The following is a 25,502-nucleotide window of genomic DNA, read 5'->3' on the forward strand; positions in this document are numbered from 1 at the left end:
CCCTGGGGCAGAGGGGCTTTCTGCTGATGAGAGAGCTCTCCCAGCAGACAAACTCTCCTGGTTCTGTCTTTGAATCAAGAAAAGGCATCTGGAAGGCTGGGATATCCTCTTTTCTGTCTCCAATTTCCTTCACAGAGGCTGGAATTGGCTCAAAAATGTCTTAAAGAAAACTCAAATATTTTGGAGTAGTGCTGTTGAAAGGAGGGTGGAATAGAAGAGAAGAAAACCCAAGGACTTTCAGCTTTGAAGAAGACAATGAGAAAGAGGTGCAGCAGATATATAAAAACTTATTTTTGATGCTGCAAATGTCTATCACTTGCTCTAATCTTCATTGTGGTGAGTTGTTCTAGGTCAAGGGGCTGTGGTCAATTCCCTAAATGTCTGTAAGTGTGCACAAATTGAGAGGTGATGGATAAGTGTCACTACTTCAACCCCAGACACTTGGAAGCTGCTACAGGTCATGGTGTGAAACTGAACAGCTCCAGATCCTCTCTGGGCTAAATGCACATTGTCACATATGGGTACCAAATTATAAAGGAAATCATGACTACTCTTCTTTTTAAGGTCACAGGAAAAAATAATCCCTATTGTCTATTATTAAGGGAGAAGGTAGAACTAGAAGATCTTTAAGGTCCCTTCAAACCCTAACCATTCTACTAACCAGAGCTGCCAGAGCACAACAAAGATGGTCACAATTGTCTTACCATCGGAGATGTGGGCACAGAGTGTGTGCTTATTCATGTTCATACAGTGGCACAACAGAAAAAGGAGAAAAAAAAAATCCAGCTGTCATTCTAGGCTCTTGCTTAATCCTGCAGATCATTCCTACTCCAAAAATTACACAAATGTTTTAAGATTAATAAGGCCTAAGAAATAACATTGCACACTGCCTCTGGGGTGTATTACAGCTTGCTGCAGTGAGAATTGGTAAGAGAAGCAGAACATATGGCAGCACAGGAACACACAAATGCAAAAAGATCAGGAGATCACTAAGCGGGTGACTGAGCCACTGAAATGATGCCCCTGCAAGCAAGACCAGCAGGAGCTGGTAAAACAGCAGACACCAACCAGCAACACTTCACAACACTTTCTCACCCCGGCTGCTCCGGAAAGTGCTGGCAGCAGTTCATGTACTTCTCCCCAGTCTCTTGCAGCTCCCTCTTCCCCTTGTTGACATTGCCTGTGAACCATTTCCACGCCTGAAGCAGCTTTACAAGGTCTCACAACAGCTTGCAGGAAGTGATACAACTGCAAGGACTTTGTTGTTGTTGTTGTTAAAATACTGAAGACGTCAAGAACAAAAAAAACCCCGCAGAGACAACCGGAGAGTTAAAGGTTATCTGAGCCCTGGGGGGGGCAGAGAGGAGGGCATGGCAGGGGAGCAGTTTGCACAGCAGTGTGCTGGCTGGTGGCACTTAGAAAAAGTGGCATTTTCTGCTGGAGAAAGGCATTGCTGCCCTTCTCACCTTCCATTAATGGCTGTGCAGCACCTCGGGGTGCCCCAGACAGTGATTACATCTCTCTCCCTTCACACAGGGAAATGTCCAGCCACTTTCCTTGGGGAGCACTCACAGCAAAATGGATTGAAAGGTTTTCAGCATTGTTTTGGTGAGACTTGAAGGTCAGTGGAGAGGCAAAAAGTGAGGAAATTTAGACAAACACACTTAATGTTTCCATTCCTCTTTGAGTCTCTGTCACTCCTAGTTTGCACCAGGAGAACTGCAAATCTCCATCCCACCCTGCCCACATCCATTGGACCAGGCACAGCCAGGCTCCAGCCCTATCATCTCTGCTAAACTAATTTTTTTCCTGAAAGGAACTAAGCTGCTGTGCAAACCCTAGCTGCTCTTCACCAGCCCTCATCTCTGTGTCCCTCTGCTAGCGGAGTCTGCAGGTGCTGAGGGCACTTACAAACCTTCACTGCTCCCCTGACCCCTCACCACTGTGCTGGGGGTTAGGTGCTTATTGACCCTCACTCAGGCAGTCTAGATCAGGCTGTAGTAAACCAGATGTGACTTCTGTCCTCCTGGTTCCTTGGTGTTTAGTTGAGCAGATGTTTCTGTGCTCACAGTATGTTTTGTGTGTGTGAGTGCCTTCTTAATTTTCCCTCCAGTTTGTCTTGAAGGACAGGTGGCTGATAAGGAAGGCAGGAGCCTCCCCTGGAATGGAGAATGTAAACCCCTTCCCTCTGAATTACAATAATTTTGAATTAAGGGGCTCCCAGGAAAAGATAAGGGAATAGGGATAACAGTTCTTTACTAATATGTATAACAAGGCAAACAAAACAACAATAACTATGGCATTAACAACAAACAGAACCAGGGACCCAGTGAAAGCCTTTTTGGCCACCAGCACTTTCTCCTTTAGTGCAGTTACTGTCACAGCTGGCAGGAATGAGTAAAAATCCCGGGGATAGATGAGATGTATCAGAAATTCCGTGGTGGTAGCTGGAACTCAGGGATGGTGCCAGCTACAGTGTGGAGAAACCCAGAGCAGTCCCAAGGGAACAGCGGGGGCAGGACAGAGGTGGCCTGGCTCTGAGCAGGGATGGGAGAGGCGAGGTTCAGGATTCCTGGGGCACAGGATGGGGAGCAGATGGAGACTGGTCCCTCAGGGCTGAGCTCCAGCAGTGCTGGTGAATTCTCCCTGCAGTAAGTGACAGCCTGGCCATCCTCCCCAATTCCCCAGCCCTCGTCTTTTACCTGCCTCTATTCTCACAGTATCGGTATCTCTGTCCCCCCTGAGAGAAAACTCCCAAAAACCAGATGAGTTCCCCCTCCCTGTCATCTCAGGCACCCAGTCATCAGTGCTTCTTAGCAACTCAACGGGAAAAAATTCCGCAAGTAACAAGGAAAGAACAGGAAAGAAAAAACCCAACCCCCAACACAGTTCTAGTTATTGAAGTAGTAAATCGGTGCTGACCAGTGAGATGCTGAACTGCCCATTTCCTTCTATGCTGAATACCTACAGGAAACAGACCTGAACCTCTCCTGTGTTAAACTCTGCCTCATGATGGAACTCAGATGTTTATTGTTCTCCAGCGCTTTTTAACTTCCTTTTTGTCTAAACAGAGATAGTGGGTCTTTAGAAAAGGTGTGAAAAACATCCGGGAGCACTTTTGGAAGCAGAGCAGAAGCTACCTGCTCAGTCAGACTGAAAGAGCTTCCCCATACTATTTATACATCATTTCAGCAGGAAAAAGGATACTCTTCCCCTTTGCTCAAGTGATTTTCATTCTGTCTAAAGCAGGATTACAAACCCACTGCAAGCCCCCCAGCATTGGCAAAGACATGCCAGTTGGTGCATCCCTGTCACACAAGCCTTTTAGAAAAATACCTCATTTTTCATGGGTAGCAGCCACTCATATTAGCTCCTCTTTTAAGAAACAAAATGAAAACACAATGGTAACACAAACATGAGAACAAATCTCCCATTATCATGGCTATGTATTAGATGCACTGACAGGTGCAGAGCTCAGGAAATTAGCAACAAAGGTGCAACTCGTGAAGGCAGTCACTGCAGGCAGAGTGCAGGGTTAGATCTAATGACATCATGAAGGGCTGAAACAAGCTTAACCCCATCCAAAGGACAGCAGGAATAGGGGAAGGCAGCAGTTAAACCTTTCTTCTTAAACCATACTAAAGTTACTCTCATTTTGACAAGCTCAAAACACCTGCCAGCTCCTTTCAGAACAGCGCAATGACATATTGAGAGCTCCGGCTAAGAGCGTGTTTTAAGGAGAGTGATCCAGTTTCCTCACATATGAATGACTGACTTTGCAGGCTGTGAGATTTTCATACCATCACACTGCATCACCAAGGTTTGATTTATTCAGTAGCAACTGCAACACCAAAATGTGTTTCATCTCTCTCCTGATAACACCCAAATGCGGAATGGGTGAACATATCATCAGCTACTCACTGATATAAAAACACTGGGATTTATGGAAGTAAAAAGCCAGGCCTTTGGGGAGGGTTATCTATGTAAGTGCCAAATCAGCATTTAGACCTATGCATCTCTTTTTCTGATGTTAAAAAAAGAAACATTCATGCTATGCCATCATTCTTTCCCCTGGGAAATAAAAAATATTATTAATAAAGTGTATATTGTTAAAAAGGACTATGCACTTTTCTTTGAAGATCATTTTACTCATAGACCACTGAAATAATTTTACAGGAAGAGTGAGGAAGGCTGGCAGTGTCCTCCTCTTACGTGTGGGTAAATCATGGCACAGACAGGTTAAGCAACTCACCCCCAAAAGGTAATGATTAGCAAATTTGTCTTCAGCTTCTACATTTTGAACACTCACATTCCTTTCCATGTGTCACCTCAAATGGTGTTTGTTATAGAGGAGACAAAATCAATGACCTAGACTGTGACCACGTAAATATTGCAAGGCAACAACTTCAGCTCTGCTTTTTTCCAACAGCTTGTCTTCAAAATGTCTTTTCAGCCTGTGCCATCATCAACGAAAGGACAAAAAAAAGTTCCAAGATGCAGCTTTTGGAAGTAATGCTTGTGATCTGGACACTTCCAAAAGGAACACTAGATGGGGGTTTTGTTAATTTAAGAGCTGCTAAACAGAAGTGACTGTGAAGAGGCATCATGAACATATAGCAATGCATTGTCTCTCTCTGGAATCCCACTAGAAACCCCACAAAATCTTTGTTGTCAGCAATGAGCATGGCATAATTTTTTTTTTTTTTTTGAGGACATAATAAGTATTTCTGCTTTTTGACAGAGGAAGTACAAAAAAAAAACAAAACAAGAATTTTTCTACTTCTTTAGGGTTTTTATAAAATAGCTTTTTGTTTTAAAGGTTAAAATAAAATGAGCAACCTGCAATACCATGGTATCATTGCAGCTAAGTTCTTGGTAAACACAGTATATACTGAGATGATATCTGCTTCTTCAGATTAAATAGATCTCGTCCTCAGATTTATACTGGCAGTTTATGGGTTCTGCAAATGACTGTCTCAGCACTGCAAAGTAATTCCACCCTGTCATATTTGTCTTTGGAAATTGTAACAAATTATGGTGATTTATAACATCAAACTCAACTCTTCCATTTTTTCCCCAGATGGGAACGTCGCTGATGGCGAGATGCTGGGCCATCCATTTAGGCTGTGTGGAGGGTGACAGTGAAACATGTTTCATCTCTCTTGCCTGACACTCTCTTTCCCTTTGAGGGGAGGCTGTCAGCATAACTCAAACTGTCAAGGCACCTTTGTAAGGGGCCTGAGACAAATCTAAAGCTCTGCTACCTGCATGCCTACTAATGAGGTGTGACTGTCCAGCCCTGCCTGCCTGGCCTCGGTGAAGCTCAGTGCCTCTCACCCCCTCTCAGTCAATAGGAGTGGAACCATCATTTGTCTTGGAGTGAGGACAGGCAACGATCAGAGCAGGAAACTTTGGGGAAACTCCGTGTGTACTCCTGCCTTGGTGTGCTTTGTCCAGGAAAAATACATCTCGTGGCAGCATTGTGAGAACTGAAAGAAAGCCCACCTGGGGGTTAAAGCAACCTTGAAACACTCTCTCAAACACTTGCCTAAGGCAAGTATGTTCTTTTTGGCAAGTCAAGCACTGAGATTTTTTTGTACTAAAGTATTTCTTCCTATAAAAAAAGATGAATAATAGATTATGTCCTTTAACTGAAAATGTTCTTGGTAGCTTTTTGAAGCAGTATTGCAGGAGAATGCTGGATTAATCTCAAAATAAATAAATTACTGTTTCTAACATCAGAAAGGAAGAGTAAGACCTGGCTTAAGCATTGTGAGATAGGTGTAGCTTTATTTTTGTAAATTAACCCATGGAAGTTTTCCACTGGGAGCAGGAAGATGCCGCTCACCTTTTGCAATGTCCAGACTCTATCTTATGAAATGCCATTATATCTTGAAAGTCTCCATTTTGGTCAAAGAAAGCAATTCCCAGGAATCCTTGCCTGCAGGGTCCTATGGAATGGCAGAAGCAATATATGACACAAATAGGCTAAACTGGAGCCAGCTCTCAGCTCACCTTGGGAAGATGAATTGCTCTCAAGTTAGGAGCTCAGCAAAAATTGGTATTTATTTGCCACCAATGATGGTGTTACAGATCCCAGCTTATGGCAGAGATTACTCACAGGGCTGTATGGAGGAAAAAGCCAGGGAGGGGAAGGGGAGGTTTTAACACCCTCCTTCAGAAATATTTCCTGAGCTGCCTCTGCTTCAGTGAAATAGATTTCACATGATGTGAATGGGGAAATGGAAAGCTGAGGAACTGAAACATCCAAAATCTGCCAGCCAACTTGGATGTAAATGTGTCATGTGTTTTATCATAGGAGTAGCAGTGCTTCAGTCATTCCAGCTGTATAAGAGAGCCCTCGTGTTTCCTGCAGTGTCTGGGAGGGTGTGTTCAGTGACTGCCAGCACCACACACAAGCAAAGGGGAAATAAATTGATCAAGGATATCCTAGACACTTGCACCCTCCAAGATTAAGTAAGCAAGTAAATAAATACATAGAACAACTGTCAAATGCAATCAGTCCTGAGATTATTCTTGAAAAAGTGGTTTTATTTCTCACCTCACCATGGTTGCAGAGAATTATCATCTGACAATTTTTGCTTATTTCTACAGCAGCTTGATAAAATGTGTGCAGGCAAGTCTGTATGTGTGTATTTATTTTTAACATGCTAAGTCTAACATGCCACACGTAACGTGGCAACAAAGGAAAAAATTTCACCAAAATTACATAATGTAAAACAAATAGTTGGAATACCTACATTAAATACAATTTGCATGCAACATCACATTGTACAATTGCTGACATGCTGCAGAGAGGTATTAGGTTTAAAGTAACTATGTTTAGAAAGCAATTTGCAGAATTTCTGCTCTTTTTGCCGGTTTGAAAAGCAGTGGTAATATGTTTTTTTCAGCTGACAAGTGAACAATAAACAATAATTGAATGGTACCATTTTACCCACAAGGCAAGCTGATAATTAGAGGTTTAACAGATAGTTTGGATTTAATCTGAGCAGTGGCAGCTACTCCTTTGGATTTTTTCTTGTTGTTGTTTAGGGACCAAATAAAGCTCTGTGTTTTGTTGCCCTGTTCCTCCCCTTCCCCCTATTGCCACCCCTCTCCCCTTTCTTTTTAAGAACAGTGGGAAAAACAAGTTATTTGGTATCATGTCTCATGTCTGACACTGCCCTCCCCAGAGTGCAAACATGAAGAATGGTTATGCACTAGGGCAATGCCTGAAGAATGTGCATGTGAAAAAAAATAAGGAAAAAAAAAGGGAAAAAAACCCCAAAAACTTGGCCAGGGGACTGGCAGCCATGCCAGGCCACATCTTTCTAGGGCACAGGAAGGGGGGACCAGCCCAGCCTCCTCCCTCTCTGCAGGGTGGTGAGTGGCAGGACACTGGTGGCACTTGTGCTGCCTCAGCATGGGGCTTGCACAGCAGGATGAAGGGGACACATCTGTTGGGTGCATGCTGTCAAAATCCCTAAAAGTCCTGCCAGGGAGAGGGAGGAACAGACTGACAGCACATGTTCACCCAAGCAGGGGCAGGGCACAGCTTAGTGATGGCAAGTGCCCCAAGTCACACCTTTCAGGTGTCACCCATCACCAGTGGATTCCCAGCCCATCTCAAGTCACATGAAACCTGGGCCAAAAATGAGGATAACTTTTTTCAGGTTAAAAGGTGCAAGATCATGCCCCAACTATTTTATATTCTCCTCTTCCAAGAGGAATAGTCTTCCTTCAGTCCAATGAGCCTTTTTGCAACAGCAGGTTTTACTTATGTTGATCCACGGCTGAATTTTAAGGAGTTGTATTACTGATCTCAACAGTAAAATAAAACCATTGCTGAAAAATACAGTCTATTAAACTCTAATGAGTATATAAACCTATTTTATAAAACCACAGAGACTTCCTGGAGGGCTAGTCATACCAGACAAAGAATGAAGACTAGGCAGCCCATTCCCTTTCCAGCAATTTCCAATTGATTTTATATCATGTCCAGAAGCGGAATTCTGGTTTTGCTTTTGGCTTTTAATAGTTAATTGTGCCTGAAAGTGAGATCTATTAAAGCATCCTCAGAAATCCCAGGCTTAATTGGAGGCCAATTAAGAACTTCGGCAATACACAGATGATAGTACTCATTATTAAACATGTTTATTCCCCAAAGAATTTACATTGAATAAAAGTGTTCTCATTGCTTTTACCCTGGTTTACATTTGGGGATGTAAGCTGGAGACTAACAAACTTCATAGCTCATTGCTCACCTTACACATGATTTATTTTCTTTTAAAAGATTTGTAAACTAGGCAGGACAGGTGAAGTTTGAAGCATCAATTATTTTTTTGAAATAAAATTAGGAAAAAAACAGCTTTTTCATTTGAAAGCTATATTAATACCTAATGCATAAGTCATTATTAATATTACTGTAATGAGTACCAAGTGAATTAATGATGGCTGACTGCTTATTTTAAAATTATTCACATTTTTTATGTTTATTCTCAGCACAGCCATTATGCCCTTTTTATAGGACACGTGCTTAAAGAACAGTTGAATTCAACCTGTAATAGAAGCACAAGAAAAAGTCATTGGGAAAAATAGTTCACATGGGAATAATTAGCTTGCAATATTCCCTACTATTTCACCCCTTGCTTTAAATGTGTATGTCAGAGTGGACATTTTCCATTCCTCTGTTAATTGACAGAAATAGTGGCTCGTGTACTTTCAGAGGCTGCCTGCTCAGACTCCAGAGCACTCCTTTCTCTGGAGATGAAAGAAAAGAAAATCAAATGTGATTCTTCCAAATAAGAATGCAGTGTATTACCACTCAGTTATTAGGGAAGAAAAGTACTCCTCTGAATGCCCAACATCAAGGTCTAATTCCTAGACCTACCACAGTAATGAAAGACCCACCTGAGTAATGAAAGTCACTGACAAAGTCACTTAATCTCCCCATGCCTCAGTATCCAAAGTCACACAAATGAGTCTCAAGGCTAGAGGGAACTCAAACTATGCCTCATGCAAGAAATAATAATAAATTTGACATCAAAACTGCAGTCTGATTTTCTGAGACTGTGGCAAGACTTCTGGGTGAGTGGTACATGCTGAAATTCAAGCCATTGCTTCAGGTTTTAAAAAACACCTTGAGGAGACAGACTTTGGGAACAGCTGCCTGAAGGTTTTCTGCTAAGTTTCCAGTAAAAACCAGGCTACAGGGTGTCTCCTCTGGGCTACGTGTAGCCTTGATTTGTTCTCCACATCTTGGAGTTCACATAGCCACTTTCACATCCACCATGCATTCCCACAGGTACAATTTTATGATGTCCATCATGGTGGAAAAGAAATCTCTTGACTGAGGTCTTCAGAGACATCGGGGCCATTCTCAGCCCCTTTAGAGCCCACAGGAATATCTAATCAGGCAAATGTTCTGGCATGTGTGGCAGACTGAAAGCACTCAGTTTTGGTTAGCAACAGGACCACTGTGATCTCTGATGAACCACATCCAACACTGGTTTCCTTATGTCAGCAACCCAGAATTGATCATGGAGCTTCTGCAGCCCTTGCAACTGCAGTCAACAACTTCAGAAATAACAAACTACATGTGAGAGTTATTTAAAAACCCCAGAACCAACAATGCATTTTATTATGGGGAACTGGTGCACAGCTTCTTTTACATTCAATTTGTGATGGCAAGAGGTTTAGTAACATGTTGCCTACAGTCACAACCCAGAATAGACTTGCCATTTTCTCACAGGTCCTTTTCTGGAAAAGAAAATACCACGTGGGATATTATGTATGGAAGTAAAAGAATCTATAATGTATTATGTATGTAATTTTTTTGTGTATAAGGCTATGTATAAAATATTCACTTCACACTTCTGTTGCTTGAGGGATGGCAATATGAGAGATGCAATTCAAGGCAAAAAAAAAAAGAGTAGAAATAGGGCAATGCTGTAGTATTTTGTCAGTTGTTCATATTAATTTTTTGGTCTTAAGCAGCACATTGGACCCCCTGGGGACTACCAAGCCCCGACTTTTCTCAGCAGTTTGAATCTCTTTTTTTAGCAACTTATTACCCAGACAGATTGTCTGACAGCACCCACAGCAACAAGTAGTTAATACTTCTCCTGCAGTCTTAATTCAGCCCATTGTGTTTGGGATTGCAGGGATGAAAATGATCACACAGCGAAGTGCTGCAAAATGCAATCTCTCTAGACACAATGGGGTTGAGTTAAAGGACACGAGGCACTTAACTCTGAAACCCCTTGCTTTCATCCAAACACTCTTACTTTAACAGCATGTTTTTGTGGTTTAGTTTCTTTTGGTTTTATTTTACGACACAGAAAAAAGTTAGATGTTTATTTGATGCACAAAAAAAGTTGCTACATGCCTTCACCTCCAGGCTGGGATGGGTTTCTATATGAAAAAAAACCTATATAATAAAAAAGAAAATGAGAAAAAGGAAGCCAGATTTAGTAACCTTCCCTTTTGCATGTCACTTTGGGCCCACAGAGATGTGGTCAGACAATGGAAATCAGGTGGTTCTAGATTAAAGTCCTGGCAGAACACATTAGTGAAAGCTGATTTACATGTTAATAACTTGCAGCAATGATTTTCCTTTCCTAAGTGTGTTAATTTCCCTCCTTATCCCTCAGCACAGTTTTTAAGATGATATGAAGAATGGTGTTATTAGCCCTCCCAGGATGGGCAGATAACAGGTTTTTCTCTCTGTGATGGTCAGATTACAGTGAAACTGGCTTTTCTGTTAACAACACAAGCATGTTTATATGGAGTCAGGTTCCATACAGAATACTCTCTCAAAACAGAACAAATCATTCTTAGCTTCTGTATCTATCTCTTAAGGTCTGGGCAGATGGCCTCAGGATGCAGAACTGTGAATGTATCGTAGAGCATATGGAAATATGCTTTACATGTTGACAGAAATAGGCAACACTCATGTTAAAACAGCAATACCTCATAGAAAATTATTTTCTTATGCATATTTTCTTTGTCATGTCCCAAGCCATGTCCTGCCCCTAAACAGACAGGCCCAGCAGTTGGCACCTGTATGTCCCTGGGGAAAGGACCTGTGTGTCCTTTTCTACAGAAAAATGTTCCAGCTTGCTTCAAACACTTCTTGCACCCATGGCCAGATTTCATTTTCTGCAGAAAGGATTTTCCATACAGGAAACCCTACATGAAATTCCCAGTCTCCCAGGAGATCCCCAAGGTAGGCACCTTTGCAGTATCTTAACCTACAGTAACCCTTTAAGAACATAATGTAGCCCTACATAATGGTGGATGGCTTGATGGAATGCCTGTTCTAATTATTCATTACAGAATAAATGTCAATTCAGTAATATAACTGAAGCACTGGTTTATGTTATAAATTGGCATCTGCATTTCATAAATAGTTTCATTTTAATGACTTATAATTGCTACATATCTGCAAGTTATACAGTGCAAAAAATGCTGGACTGCATTCAAAATATGCTGGCATGCATGCAATTACTGAAAATGGGGAGAAAACCCAGAGCAAATATTTAATTTAGTATTTGCAGCACTGTAGTGTTATCAGCCTGCACAAATGCTATAATTGTCATCTGTAAAAAGACCAAAGCAAAGTGTTCTGGAAATAGAAAATATGTCTCACATGTCATGGCCTAATCCATCAGTCACTGTATTCATGTAATCTTTGCCCAGCTGAAGTCAATGGTGTTAGTTATCAAACTGGGCTGACAGGGCTGAATGGAAGTGATAAAAAATGAAAACCTTTTAATGAGAATTATTTAGTCCCTGGGCCTGATCCTGTCAGTATTTTCTATTGAACATGCTGCTTACTCCTGTGAGCAGCTGAGTTTGCTCTCATTCTGCCCCTTTGGAGGTGCTGGCAACACAATTCTGTGCTTTAACAAAACCCAGCCATGACAGCCCAGAGGGACAGCAGCCTTAGCAGCCCTGCCTGTCACACACAGCAGCCCAGCCTCCTGCAGTTATTCCTCATCCCAATCCCATCTCCCTTCCTGAGGACATGTCCACCTGGAGGTGAGCCTGGCACGTTTGCTTTGGAGCTGGCATGCCTGCTGCAGAGGGGATGCTGGTGAGGGAGCAGCACTGCCCTGTCCCACCCAAAGCTCCTCCCCGATACACAGCAGCGCTGTATCACTCAAAGGATTTTGGTCTGGTTGGGAATCTTGCTGTTCATGTAGTTTACTGGGATTGTTAAACAGAAACACTTTCATGTCAAGGCAGAAATCACTTGGTGCTTACAGTTTCTTTTAGCAACTTTTCAAAGGGTGAGAGTGCCAGGCATGAGCCTAGCTGATGCCCTTCTCATGGATATTGTCCATGCTCACCTCTCCCTGATGCAGGGCTCCCTGTCCCTACCTGATGCTGCTGTTCCCACAGCAGAGTCTGCCCTAATCACACTGACTTAAATACAACCTCTCTCCTTTCCTGGAGGTGTGTTTCTAACCTGGACCATGATAATGATTCAGATTACAGGACAGCCACTCTGCCAGATGACTGGCATGGCCAAATCAGGGTGAAGGCTGTGGTGGGAGCAGAAAGGAGCAGGCAGGGTTGGCCATGTTTCATCATCTCAGAGGGATGCTATCATGGTTTCCTTAAAGTTTTCACAACAGGGTGAATCAATGGGAATAACCTCAGCAATGTTTTTCTCATTGGGCTTTTAAAATCTCATGTCTTTTTTCTTCTAATCTTATGGAGTAGGAAAATTCCTCCATGTTATATGCAGAGGAGAAGAAGAAGATACTGAGAATATGTAACCCCACTGATCTTGCTTGATCCCTGCAGGATCCTTTTGCCCTGGTGGATACTGCAGCTCCTCCCCATTGTAAATTGCAGCTCTTGGGTTCATGCGGGCTTCTCTCCCAGCTGTTTTGGGGGCTCCCATGCTCACCTGTTTGGACAGCAAACACGCTGATGAAAAAAGATTAAAATATGAGTGCACTTGGGAAGAAAAACTATGGAAGTTTTCCATAGGGGAGGGGTAGCACTTCTTGTGAGATATATTTTAAGAGCATCCACAGGAGTATTTTTTGAAAGCCATATGCTACTTATTCACATGCGTATGACAGAACTCATATATGAGGAGTGATACAGAACACAAACGTAGGTGTTGCACATTTCATATGTGCATATGTTCATAGCCTCTTCCCAAATTCAGCTTCTGAAATGCTTCACTACATGTACACCATTTTCAGGTTCAGTATTTGGTTACCTTTGGCTTATGAAAAATGCATTGTTTATGATTAACTTGTTCAAAAATATGTGGAATCTAAAACTTTCTTAATGGCAGAATTAAAGTAGTAGCTTTTATAAGAAAATGAGTCAAAGTAGGACTAAATATTCAAGATTATTTAATTAATCTTTGTATGAGTTGGGGCATCAACAGCACAAGTTCACCCTCTTGCATCTCCATTGTACTTCATTTCCTTTCCCTGGTGATCACAACTCATGAATTCCAGGAAACTGCAGTGCATCTGCAAGCTGATAGCATTTACTTTTCTTAATAGGCAAAAAAATTGACCCTCGTCCTACCAGGACTAAAGCAGAGTGTGAATATGTATGATGGAACTGAGACTTACTGAAACTCCTAATACATTTATAGCAATCTCTGGGAATGTAAGGGATGAGGCTACTGAAGCAGGAGTGAAGAGGCAGCCACATTGAGCAGCCAAAGCAGAGGTGTCCTGGCCACAGACCTGCAGCAGAGCAGATCCTCAGCCTTGTGGGCAGCAGGTGATGCTCAGCCGGGGCAGCCACTCCTCCACTCCTCTGCTGTTGCTCTCAGACAAAAAGCTTCCCAAGGGCTTGCATGGGAAAAGTTACTGACAGGAACAGCAAGTGCTTGAGCCAATTGTCTTTTGGGTGCTCATGGTATTACCCAGAAAGTAGCAGGCAATCAGCCAAGATAAGCGGGAAACTGCCATGAGAGGACACATTTTTTTCTTTTTTCACAACTTCCCTAGGTGTGGCTATTTTTGACCACATTTACAATGTAATTACTGTAACCATTAAGTTACAGATTTCAGCTTTTAAATTGTCAACCCTTAGAAAAGCTTAATGAGCTACAGAAGGACATAAACTTTGTGCTTTTCCACTGGTGAAGCAAAGCAGAAGGTAGACAAATCAATGATTTGAGTATCTCTGCAATTATACTACTTCTTAGCACATGAAGACAGACATCTGTCCTCCAGAACTTGTCTGTCTAGCATTACAATTTGAAGAAAATGTTAATCCTCCATGGAATTTCATCATGGTGCTTTGGAGGATCTTGCTCAGCCTCTGGTCAAAGGCCCAGTACTTTCAACTCCATGGAAAATATTTAGCATGTATTTGAGTGCTACATTAGATAGAAAGACAAAAGAAATTACTCTTACCATCATAAGTAGAAAATAAAGTCACTATACTAAGGAAGGTGGTTTAAAATAAGCAATGTACTTTTCCAGATGAAATATTATTAACCCTTAATTCATAATAAATTACATGACATCCTCTGTTCCCTATAAAGAAAACACTGGTAGCTTTTTTGTGGTGAAAAACAATGCGAAAATAGTTTAAAGGCAGTTACTGAATGTAAAATACAGTAAATAAGTAATGTACCACATAAAATGAAAAGAAAAATGTCTGGAACAACTTGTCAGAGAAGAAAAATAAGGAGTAGTCCTTCATGTCTATACAGATGTGAGTTAGAAAGAGAATAGCTGATAGGAACACCTCATCACAAAAGAAGTAAGAAAAAAAAAAAAGAAAAAAAATCTTTCAACAATTTTTAACTTTCCTCCTTTTTTCCAAGCAAGAATCATATCTAAGAACAATCTCAGTATGAGCAATACTTGTCTGTATTTATAATGTTAAGGTACACTTCATAGATCAGTTTAACCAGCATACTTGCACATGGAATGGCTCTGGATAGCAAAGGGTCTCCATCATGAATCTGTTACTGAGATGTTCATTTAATTCAAATAGGAAAGGCAAGAGGAAAAGCCTGGCTGGCAGATTTATTGATTACATTTCACCAATGACTAGCAAAAGGCAAGCGCTCTGAAAATCCCCAAAGGTGATCATTAGTACTGAGTAACTGTCACTAAACATTAGCACCATCAGCAGACTGGAACTAAAAGAAAGTGTGATGCTTCAAATGTGAGGCCCAAGAGGAATTGCCTGTGGTCCGAAGAAAAAATAGGACATCTTACATCATGGTGCCTGTGCTTGAGACAAATGAAATGCTTTATATATATATAAAATACATGTAATACATATATAAATCCATGTGTATATAGAGAGACATAAAATTGGTCTAGCATAGTCAGGCAAATTGGGCAGGTCCCCCTACTATAAAACAAAAAATTAATGTGTCAAGCTAATTTCGCGGTCCACTTGCCTGGAGCTGATTAGGACCAAATTAAACTTGGTCCTAATCAGCCTGAGTGCTTTGCAGGTAATACAGAAATCCATGGGATATGCTTATTACTGTAAAAGCACGTGCACATTATCTGCAAAAGCACTGTAAGAACAGGTTTATCCAAATAATACATGGTTTCACACTTTCTAATGCATTGTTAGCTCACCTGTTTTTGGTGGATTTTTATTTGAAAGTCCCATGTTTCTACTGCACAGCAGAATCAGACATCAAACAAATGATTTTTTATTTTTCATACTTGAATTTGATCTTATGATCACTGACTTGGCCGAAGGAGCACTTTCTGTATCTGGGGCAATGAATTTAGGTTTTACAGGAAGAGAAAGTATATGAAGGGTTTTACCACTTCCCATTAGCTACCTCCTCCTCCTTTTTTTTTATAACATCCTGTGATTCCCATGTGTGTGCTTTTGTTCCATGGGAAACAGCAGGGACAATACCTTTTGTACTGCTGGCAGACAGCTGCTTCTGATACAGACACACAGCTGCCTTTTGTGCACTTGAAGCATCACCTCCTCCAGGAAAAAGAGCCCATTTGAATTCCACCCTCTTGGTCAGTCTAAAGCCATGCTCTAAACACAACACCCCAGCAGAGTAAGTTATTTCCTGCAGTGACCCAGCACCAGCCCCTTTCATCTTGGGGCCACAATAACAAAAGCATGATGCTGTTAAAGGTCCTTCCTCCCTCAGTGGTACCTGGCAGTCACAGCAGAAAACAGGAGACACGGGAATGGGCTCTGGGAAGGCACATTCACCAAGAGCATCTAATCACTGTGACCTTGATCTAATCATCTAAACCTTGTGACTCTGCATGAACAGGAACAGAGCCACTCCATCATGCTGCACAGAGGGCTGCCTGCAGTGTGGAATCCAGTGGGCATTAAGGGTGAGAATTTCATGACCTTACAGGACTAATGTCTCATGAAGTAAATCTTAACATTAAAACTTGAAATTAGGTGTGTGGCCTTTAAATAGGTTTCTTCTACAGTGTTGAAAGCAACAAAAGGAAGATGAGCTTTGGGAAGGTTCAAATTCCATGGTACAATGAAGAAAGAAATCCAGCAGTGTGGTTTCTGCCTGCAGCATGGGATACTGCAGCAGGGGATGAGGATTCAGATTTGCTGCTCTTTACTGAGATCACTTGAATCACTTCAGGGCCTTCTGCTTCCCTTGTCCCATTTCCTGCCATAAAGGCAGTGTCTGGTCATCCCTGACCTGGACGACAAGGTCTGGATAAGAGACTCCTGCCTGAGTGGACACTCCTGCAATCCTTCTGGTATATGAACAGTTTACACATCAAACAGGACTCTGCTAGAAATCAATTCTTTAAAATCAAGATAACAGGGAAGATAAGATTAGGTTCATTCACAAAGATGCAGTGATTTGTATTGGGACTGGGAGCAGCTCTGCAAGATCCAGCTCAGTTTCCAGCTGCCTTATATTCCATTTTCCAATTCCAAATTGTATTTCTAGGCTTCCATCCCTAGAGAGATGGATGAGAAGCAGCTTTACAAAATGCGTACTTATATGACAGAACCTGTTTTTTCATCTTCAGAACCTATTAATTTTGTATCTGTTTCAATGAGTTAAGGTTGAAAAAAGGACTACTGGCTCAAAAAAACCAACAAAGGTATCTCAATTTGATCATTTTTATTTCAATATGTCTGACTTCATCTCAGCATTTAGGTGACGTTAAATTGTGACATTTTCACTCAATTTTAGAAGCCCATTATTTCTGAATAATGAACTCATGTTTATAATTGGTGTAACCTTAAAGAAAAAAAAGTACCTTTTCAACACTTTTCCATCTCTTCTCCCCATATTTCCATATTCCACGACAGTATTGGCAATTATTATTTAAGTCAAAAGGGAAAAGCAAAATAATTTACATCATCCATCACAGCTCCCTTGCATGAATAAATTACAAGACACCACGGCAAATCAGTCGTGGAGAAAAGAACAATCTGCATCAAACACTGTATTTGTGTGCATAATCTTTTTAATATTTCCTGACCTCGTACATCAAACCAGCAGATTGAATTCTGTGAACTTTAAGTAATACAAAGCTGTTTATCCCAAAGTCCTATGGGGAAGCTCTAACCTAATCAGTTAAATTCAGGACACAGCCACAGAAATAAAGAGAACAGACCTAACTCAGCAACAGTTGCAAAACCTGTTTGCCATTCAAGTTAGTTTGCAGAGTCAGTAAGGTTTTGATACAAGAATCATCACCTAAGGTTGCATGGATGACTCTGTATGCAGGAGGACCTGGTTGCTCATACTCCAACAGTGGTGCCTAAGGATTTGTCAGCAGAGCTCTGCCAAGAGACCTTTTGCTCACAGAATATTCTCAGTTGGAAACACAAGGATCATCAAGTCCAGCTTGTAAGTGAATGGCCCATTCATGGTTCAAACCCACAAGCTCAGTATTATTTGCACCATACTCTGACCAGCTGAGCTAATCTCAGGGTCTTTAGGAAAAAAAATAACCTTTGCCTTCTTTAGGAAAAAGAAAAATTAGGCAGCTCATCTGCTTTTCCCTTTTGGAAGAGATATTTTTACCTTATTGTCAGTCACAGCTAACAGGACAAGGAGAAGTCCAGGATGAATCCCTTGCCTTTTTGCTTTTACAGGCTGCCAGTGCTCCAAGGCAGGAAGGCATGGGATGGGAGAAATGATATGAATGAACTTGTCTTCAAACAGATAAAACCCAAGACTTCAGTCTGAATTGATAAAGGGAAACACATTTCCTGTTTGTGAGGAACACCTATATGAAGAATGTACATGTGAATCTGAATTACTGGAGTTCACTTCAGGGCTTACAGAAAGTTTAGTGATGCAGAAGTCTCCACAACAGTGGTCTCTCCATCATGCAGAAAGTTTGTGTGCCAAGACAGGCTTGCTCTACTGCGTAAGTAGAAGCTGCACTCATCTATTCTCTGCAAATGTGTCATTCTCTAGGGAACAGATCTAAGATGGTAAAACTTCAGCAGGACTGTTGGCTGCCTTTCCTAAGGGATGCAGCATATGCCTATGCCTGCCCTCCTGCTGAACAATCACTCAGTATCTTCTAACATCTACATATCCACTCTTATTTTTTCCCACAGTTAATTCCTCCTTTATAACCTCCTGCTTCAGGGTCACAGCTCTATAGAGACTGGTATTAAGGGGATTCAAGCAGGCAGACTGAAAAAGAAATAGACCTCAGGGTTAATTTTGATGGGTTCTGCACATATCCATAGTCTATCTATGCTTCAGAATGCTCCTGAGTGATGACAATCAATGGAGACCTAAAAGAAAAATGACCTAGTCCTGTTTCACAGATGAAGGAGTGGAACACTGTAAGTGGTAACTGCTGACTGACTTGCTCAAAATCATAAAGGAACACTTGAACACATAAAAATTTGAATCCAGACCACTCACACTTATGGTAAAATATTTTGGTGGCTTTGGTGGATTTCCAGGGGTAGAAGAATACCTGATTTTTCTTTCTCCCTGGGGAAAAAAAAGAATTTATAAAACTCATGAAGTCTTAGCAACAGACACAGAATTGCCTATTGTGCAAAGAATCACAGCATTACCATTTGTTCAAAAATTTTCACCTCTTTTTCATCTGATTCCTTTACTGTTTCTGCAAGTATGTTGAACGCACATTATAAATGTTATACTCCTGACTCACATCCCTGCTTGATTTTCTTTCCTCTCATATGAACTAAGTGTCCTAAATTTAATTTACCCCCTTACAAATTGGCTGCCCTTTCATGTCAGGAGCGAAAACGCCCACTCAGCATAGCTTGAAAAGAACCTGTCTGCGGTTGGGAGGGAGAAGTCGAGGTGCTGCTTTAACTAACTAAATTAAATACAACTGGAGCTGGGAGCAGCTGGCAGGTTTGATTTGGATGTAGGATGCTGTGAGATAGCGATAAGTGAGTGCTCAGGACCAAAGGGAATTAAAAGGCTGTACTTGGGTTTAATGGAGTCACTCTCTTTCTGTGGCGCATCCATTAAGGACGCCGTGCTGGCACGCGGCGGTGCCTGCGCCACTTACACTGCAAAAGGACAGCTTCAAATGAGCCTTGGGCTCCTCAGGACATGAGCAAGTGCCTCTGGAGGGAGGCAGGAGACCCTTTGCTCAGAGCCTTTTAAACTAAGGGACAGCTTCTCCCAGTTCTGAGGTTCGGATCCTTCCACATGGGATGTATCTACCAAAGCACCCAAGAGTTGGTTCAGAGAGCACAGAGAAAATCACCTTACCCTGAATGAGAAATTTGTCTCTCTCTATTAAAGAACTCCTTAAAACTTGTAGTGAGAAAATTTACAGGAAACCTTTTTTTTCCCCCCACCCATCTTTTCAGGTTATTTAATAGGGTATTAGACAGCAGTTTGCATGTAGCCTGTATTCCCTTGCTCTCTTCTGGTATTAGCACTTCTCTTGTTCATGTAAGCTCTTCCCTGAGGAACAATGAAGATGGGCAAACATTTTTAAAGATTATGATTCAACTGTAAAACCTCTATTTGTCAGTGTCACCAACAGGCAGGTGTAATGCCTGAAAGTGTCTTTCAACTCTGCTTTCTAATGGGACTAAAAATGTAAATGAAACATTGATTTCATAATTAGTACCATAGATTTGACACTTGTCTGCCTCTGGTAACGAGGAGAACTTTCCTTACGTTTGCAAAACACTGTGAAACCTCCTCAAGGAAGATGTGGCAGAAGTAAAAAGCTGTGACTGGATGCTGTAATATGCTGTGTTTCAAATTAGCTACTCAGCAAGACACCTCTGCAGGCAGAACAGGCTAAATATTAAATTTTAAGGCTTTTTCTTTAGATTTATGAATTATTCTGTATCTGGAGAATTTAAATTTTAAGTGCTGTATCATGGAAGAATTGGTCACTAGATGATAATGGTGTTTACTAACATAAGCAATCCCCCTGAATGTCACAATTTTGAACTAATAGTTAGAACACTGAACACTAGAGTAATTATCATGACTATGAATCTGACAAGCCCAAAAAACAGTCATTACACAATCCTTGTTCTTTTGCTCAGTTCAAAGCTAATCTTTCATTTTCTTTTTTCTTGAGCATATATGGCAATCTAACTTATGTGGTAACTCAAGAACATGCAAATATGTTTGTTTCCTCATGCACAGAGATGCATACATATAAATAATTTTCAGTAAATGATGTGCCAAGGAAAAAGGAGAAATTGTTTTGGATAATATTTACTGATTATGAACAGAGAAAAAATGTATTGCTTTAAGGATAAGTGTCACATAATTTCACTGATTATTGATTTCAAAAGGAAAAGCACCAAGTCACATGAGAGTCACAGGTAGTACAGGCAAAACCAAGAGAGATTGACAATAAAGAACGAAAATATCCCTCCAAAGATGATGACTATCCAAGCAAATTCAGACCTCTTCTTCACCTTTAATTTATTTTATCTGATAGTTTTTCATTTGTCCTTTCTTGGAGGTGAGGTCATTACTACTCTGCATTACAACAGCAGCCAGTAATCACAGATGTAATCAAGATCCCATTGTGTCAAAAACTATTGTGGAAAGAGACACTTTCACCAAAAATGTCTTGGAAAATGTCAGCTGTGTGACTAGGAGCTAAATGCCTCAGTTAGTGTACTTGCCTAGGTGAACAGTGCAAAAATACAGGCTGCATTTATACAATTAGAGATTGCAATTATGCTGTGAAAACCATGACTTCAGCAAAACTTCTCCTTTTTAAATTGCCAGGATTATGCCCACTGCTGCACTCGAATTGGTAAAAATGAGACACAAAAGTATGGGAAGGTGTGATAGTTATCCCTTTGGATGCAATTATTTTAGTCAATAACAAAGATATTTTGTAATGTATCTGTAGGAAGTTCTTAATGAAGTTTTTATACATCAGGTCTAGAAAATTATCTTGTTAGATATTTTATCTGTTGCACTTAGATATCAAGATATTTCTGGCTACCTATGTCATATTATGCTCTAAATACTTACTGTAGATCTATATTAAAAACCAGGAAGAAATGATAGGCTTTCTGGCATTTCGTAGTTTATCAGGCTTTGAAATGGCCATTATTTTCCCAATTAATTTCCCATTACAAGTGTCAAGACTTCCCAAGATAGAAAACATGCAATTTTGCTCTACTTCCTGTAATCATGACAAATTAAATATCCAAGGAATCTGTGTTGGAAGGGGAAAATGAAAGAAGGTGAACCTGATACTGTCCATCCAGAAATTATTTTCAAAACCTGGATACAACACCCTGACACATAAAACTAAACACTGGCTGCAAAATAAGTGACTTTGACTCTAACTAATTTAGTAGGAGCTGGTACTCAGGACACATCCAAAACTGCTCACATCTTTTGAAGCCTGAGGATCTCAAATTAATGTACAAGAATTTGAAAATCTGGGCATTGAGAGAGACTTTAATGAAAAATAAATTTGACAGCTGATGCAGCAAAGGATGTTTTCAGAAGGCTGGCTAAAACAGCTCTGCATGTTTAGATGCCACTGCTGTGCATTAAGGGCCCTGATGGTGAATTTTTGGCTGAATTACCTGTAATTTAAGAAAACTGTTCACTCATGTCCTCTCAAGAGGTTCCTAACCTCTTTGCCTGAGTGGAAGGGAGCAGGCTCTGGTATCCTCACCATGACAGGCACAGCCATCACAACTCTGGGACCATCTGCTACCAAGCCAGAGAACACTGTAATCCTTCTTTTACAACCAAATTAAGGCCCTTGAAACCAAGACTACAGAGGGTGGGTCCTTAGGGGAAGACACAAATGTGCCTGGGGGTATGGCTTTGGAAGGGAATCACTTCCCACAGCAGTCATGGGGTGACACCTTCACCTCTTACACTGCAGAGCACATCCATTCAGTGCTTTGAGAGGTCACCTTTTCTCACAGAATGTGGCCTGTGATGTGCAACTTCAACTTCTGTTTTCACACCAACACTGAAGGGATCCTGGGACAGCTACCACAGGCTGTCTTTTGGTTCAGAACTGCTGTTAAGCCTAACTGGCCAACTCAGTGATATAATTAGAGATGTACTGGTTAAACCTGTGTAACAATGCTTGGGGATCTCTTATTCCACTGTAAAATTGCTTTGTCTGATTATTTTTATGTTATTTAGCTTATGAGGTACAAACCCTGAAGAATTCTCTAAGAATCTCTGGAATGATTTCCTTTTTAAAAAGCCAAATACTGTCCTACCATAGCCCCACATGACAACCAGCAGCAGTCCTTCTCTACACATTTTCTCAGAGCTCCTACAGCAACACAGATGTGCAGGGAAGAATCATAAAGCTATGGAACTAATATAGTCCACATAGTAAAATTCAATTAATAAAGCAATATCCAGGAATAGTCCACAGTAAAACAAACCTTGTTTTCCATAAGAAATAGAACTACAATTTTCCAAAGACACCTCCACAACTACCACACCTTCTTTATATTGGATTAAACTTGATCCCAGAAAAAGCAAGCAAATATAGTTAGACTTGAAACAGAAATTTTCTTTCTGGTGGCATTTCTCTTAATTTCTGCTGAATTATTCACTGTTCCCTTTGGATAGTGTAAATGTTTCACTGAATCTTGTTCTTATTGGTGTTCTTAATATGCTTGTAAGACAACAATAGATTTTCTGCACAGTGTCCGAACAGATGCACATATACACCAGGTGAAAACATGTTGACTTTTGTTAAAGTATTGAAAAACTTTCTAAGCATCTGTTTTTGGTATTGAGCAGTTATTCAGCTATCAGAAGTAGCTCTATAACACATAGCAATTTATATGGAATAATATATTTCTTTTGTTCATTCTGGAACTGTTTCACTCCCTCCACTGGCTAAGATTTTCTGGTGGTATCTTTAGAATCAATTCTTATCTGCCATTACTCCTTCAAAGGAACAGTGATACATGTTCTCACTGCAGAAATAATCAGCAGTAACAATGCAATATCAAATTGCTTCCTCTTCAATGAGCTAAGAAACATAACCATTAATTTATTGTACTTTCTTATGTCACAAGAAAAAACATCCATTTTTATTTTAATAAAGTCAAACCCATTGAAACTACCTGTAAAACACACTAATAAGCACTTGATTGAATTTATTAACATTATCTCTTATTTCAATGCTCTTGATGAACTACAGACCATGAAGCCCAGTACAGTTTTATAATTCTTAAAAATTACTTTAAGAAAATATCAAATCATAATATTCCAATTAGAAAATTACCTGCAATTTTCCTATTGTTTAATTATACCAATGAAAAAAATATCAGGAGTGCCTAGGTAGGCAAAGAATATGAAGGCCGAAATTCTTAGAAGTTTAGAGGTGTCGAAGTTTACAATATAGATGTAAAATACTGAAGGCCAAATTTTTAAAAGGCATTTTGCTGTCTAAAAGTGCACAGCCCTGACTTGTGTCTTGTTCAGTTATGCCCCTGTAGCTCAGGATATGTTGAACATGCAGTTCTGAAAACATGTCTATGCCATCAGCGTCTTTAGTATCCTATCCTTAGTACCCTATAACAGCATTTTGCTCTGAAACTAAAGCCCTAATGCACCATTTCCATCCTTTTTCCCCTTCCTTTTCTTCAGCTGCTATTTTACATTTTCACACAAGCCGTACAAGCCCTCCGTGTGCTCACGGGCTGGGCCCCAGCTGCCCAGATGTGTCCTACCAGCAGCACAGGCAGGATAATGCCCACCTGGAGGGCTGCAGCTCAGCTTGGCTGTGGAATTGCACAGCATCACCAGGACACTGCCAGCCTCACAGATGCCCATTAGCAGACGCACAGATGTGGAGAGCATTTTCACAGCAGAAAGCAAACGCTCAGAGGTCAGGTACGAGCGAGGGGCCCTGCCCCGTGTGCACGGCTGCAAGCAGCAGGAGCAGCCAAGGCAACCCTTCCTTCCAAGCCTTCCCTCCTGCTGCCTCCCAGCATGACAGTGGGAGGGAAAATGCACAACTCAGAGGAGTCTAAATTTGAACAGCTGAGCTCAAATGAGAGATTTTTACCTCCTCGGGGTTGCTTTATAAAACTATTTATCTTTTTTTTTTTGTTGAAGATGAGCAAAGCAACAGTGGAAAACACCAGAAATATTTCAAATTAAAACCATTGCTTAAATAATATTATATCAAATTTTATCTACTGTTCCTTTGCTCTGAGACAATTGCTTTTTCATCAGAGATTTAGGAATGCCTGAGAAGAAAAGTATATAGAAATACTGACAGAGTAGCATTATTACCAAGCTATTTACCTTTTTATATCAACCCTGGTGAACATTCTGCTTTATATTTTAACAGGCTTCTCATTCATTCTGATTAATTCCTGATTACAGTCCATCAGTTTTTTTTCTATGTATCTTCTGTAAATAAAACGGGAAGTATGTTTGGAATCTGAAGTCCATGCCTATTTACTTACTCTGGTCAAGCCACAAAATATTTGCTTGCCTTAGCAGTCTCATAGCCTCTCAAAGAAATATGCCACATTCATTTACACAATGATGAGATGGGAAAATGGATTAAGTAGTGGCTGATCACTTTGGGACAGTGAGAAAATGAGGGAGCCTCCAGACACCCCAAACACTTTAAAGGGACTGACACAGTGCCTCTGCTGTCTATTTAGGGGCTTCTCTTGAATAGTTCACCTCCACCCTGCTCCTAGTTTGTACCCCACAAAAGTTCATACAGACCTTGGCAGATAGGACTATCTCTCCCAGAAGATCTTTACTCATGAAGTCCCACTTTTCCTCCAAACCAACCAGACCAATACCAGGAAGCTGTATTAGTGCAGGATACCTACTTGTGTTTTCCTGACCACAAATATTTTTCTAGATCCACTAGATTACTCTCATTTTGGAGAAATAATGATGAGTGAATTTATGCACACGGTAGTGTAACTTCTGCCTCAGCAGCCACTCTAAATGAAATGACTGATTTTTTTCTTTTGCTCTCTCAGTCACAGTGACCACACAGTCCTGGTGGAACAGAGGAACGTGATGTAACCCTTTGAAACACCTACACACCAGGTCA

General features: G+C 40.8%; 1 protein-coding gene across 3 annotated transcripts in view; it reads right to left on the reverse strand.

Annotated features, from left to right (window-relative positions):
• ADARB2 (adenosine deaminase RNA specific B2 (inactive)) overlaps positions 1-25,502 on the reverse strand; it is a 305,595-nt gene that overhangs the window by 189,325 nt on the left and 90,768 nt on the right. The window contains exon 1 of one of the 3 annotated variants that reach the window (XM_038130041.1): positions 1,096-1,724. The exons of the other annotated variants lie outside the window; for them this stretch is intronic. The gene's annotated coding sequence lies outside the window, so the exon portion shown is untranslated. Of the gene's footprint in view, positions 1-1,095; positions 1,725-25,502 lie in introns of those variants that run through there. 3 annotated transcript variants of the gene reach the window in all.

The sequence above is a fragment of the Motacilla alba genome, chromosome 2 (genome assembly GCF_015832195.1).
Source record: "Motacilla alba alba isolate MOTALB_02 chromosome 2, Motacilla_alba_V1.0_pri, whole genome shotgun sequence".
Taxonomy (NCBI): domain Eukaryota; kingdom Metazoa; phylum Chordata; class Aves; order Passeriformes; family Motacillidae; genus Motacilla; species Motacilla alba.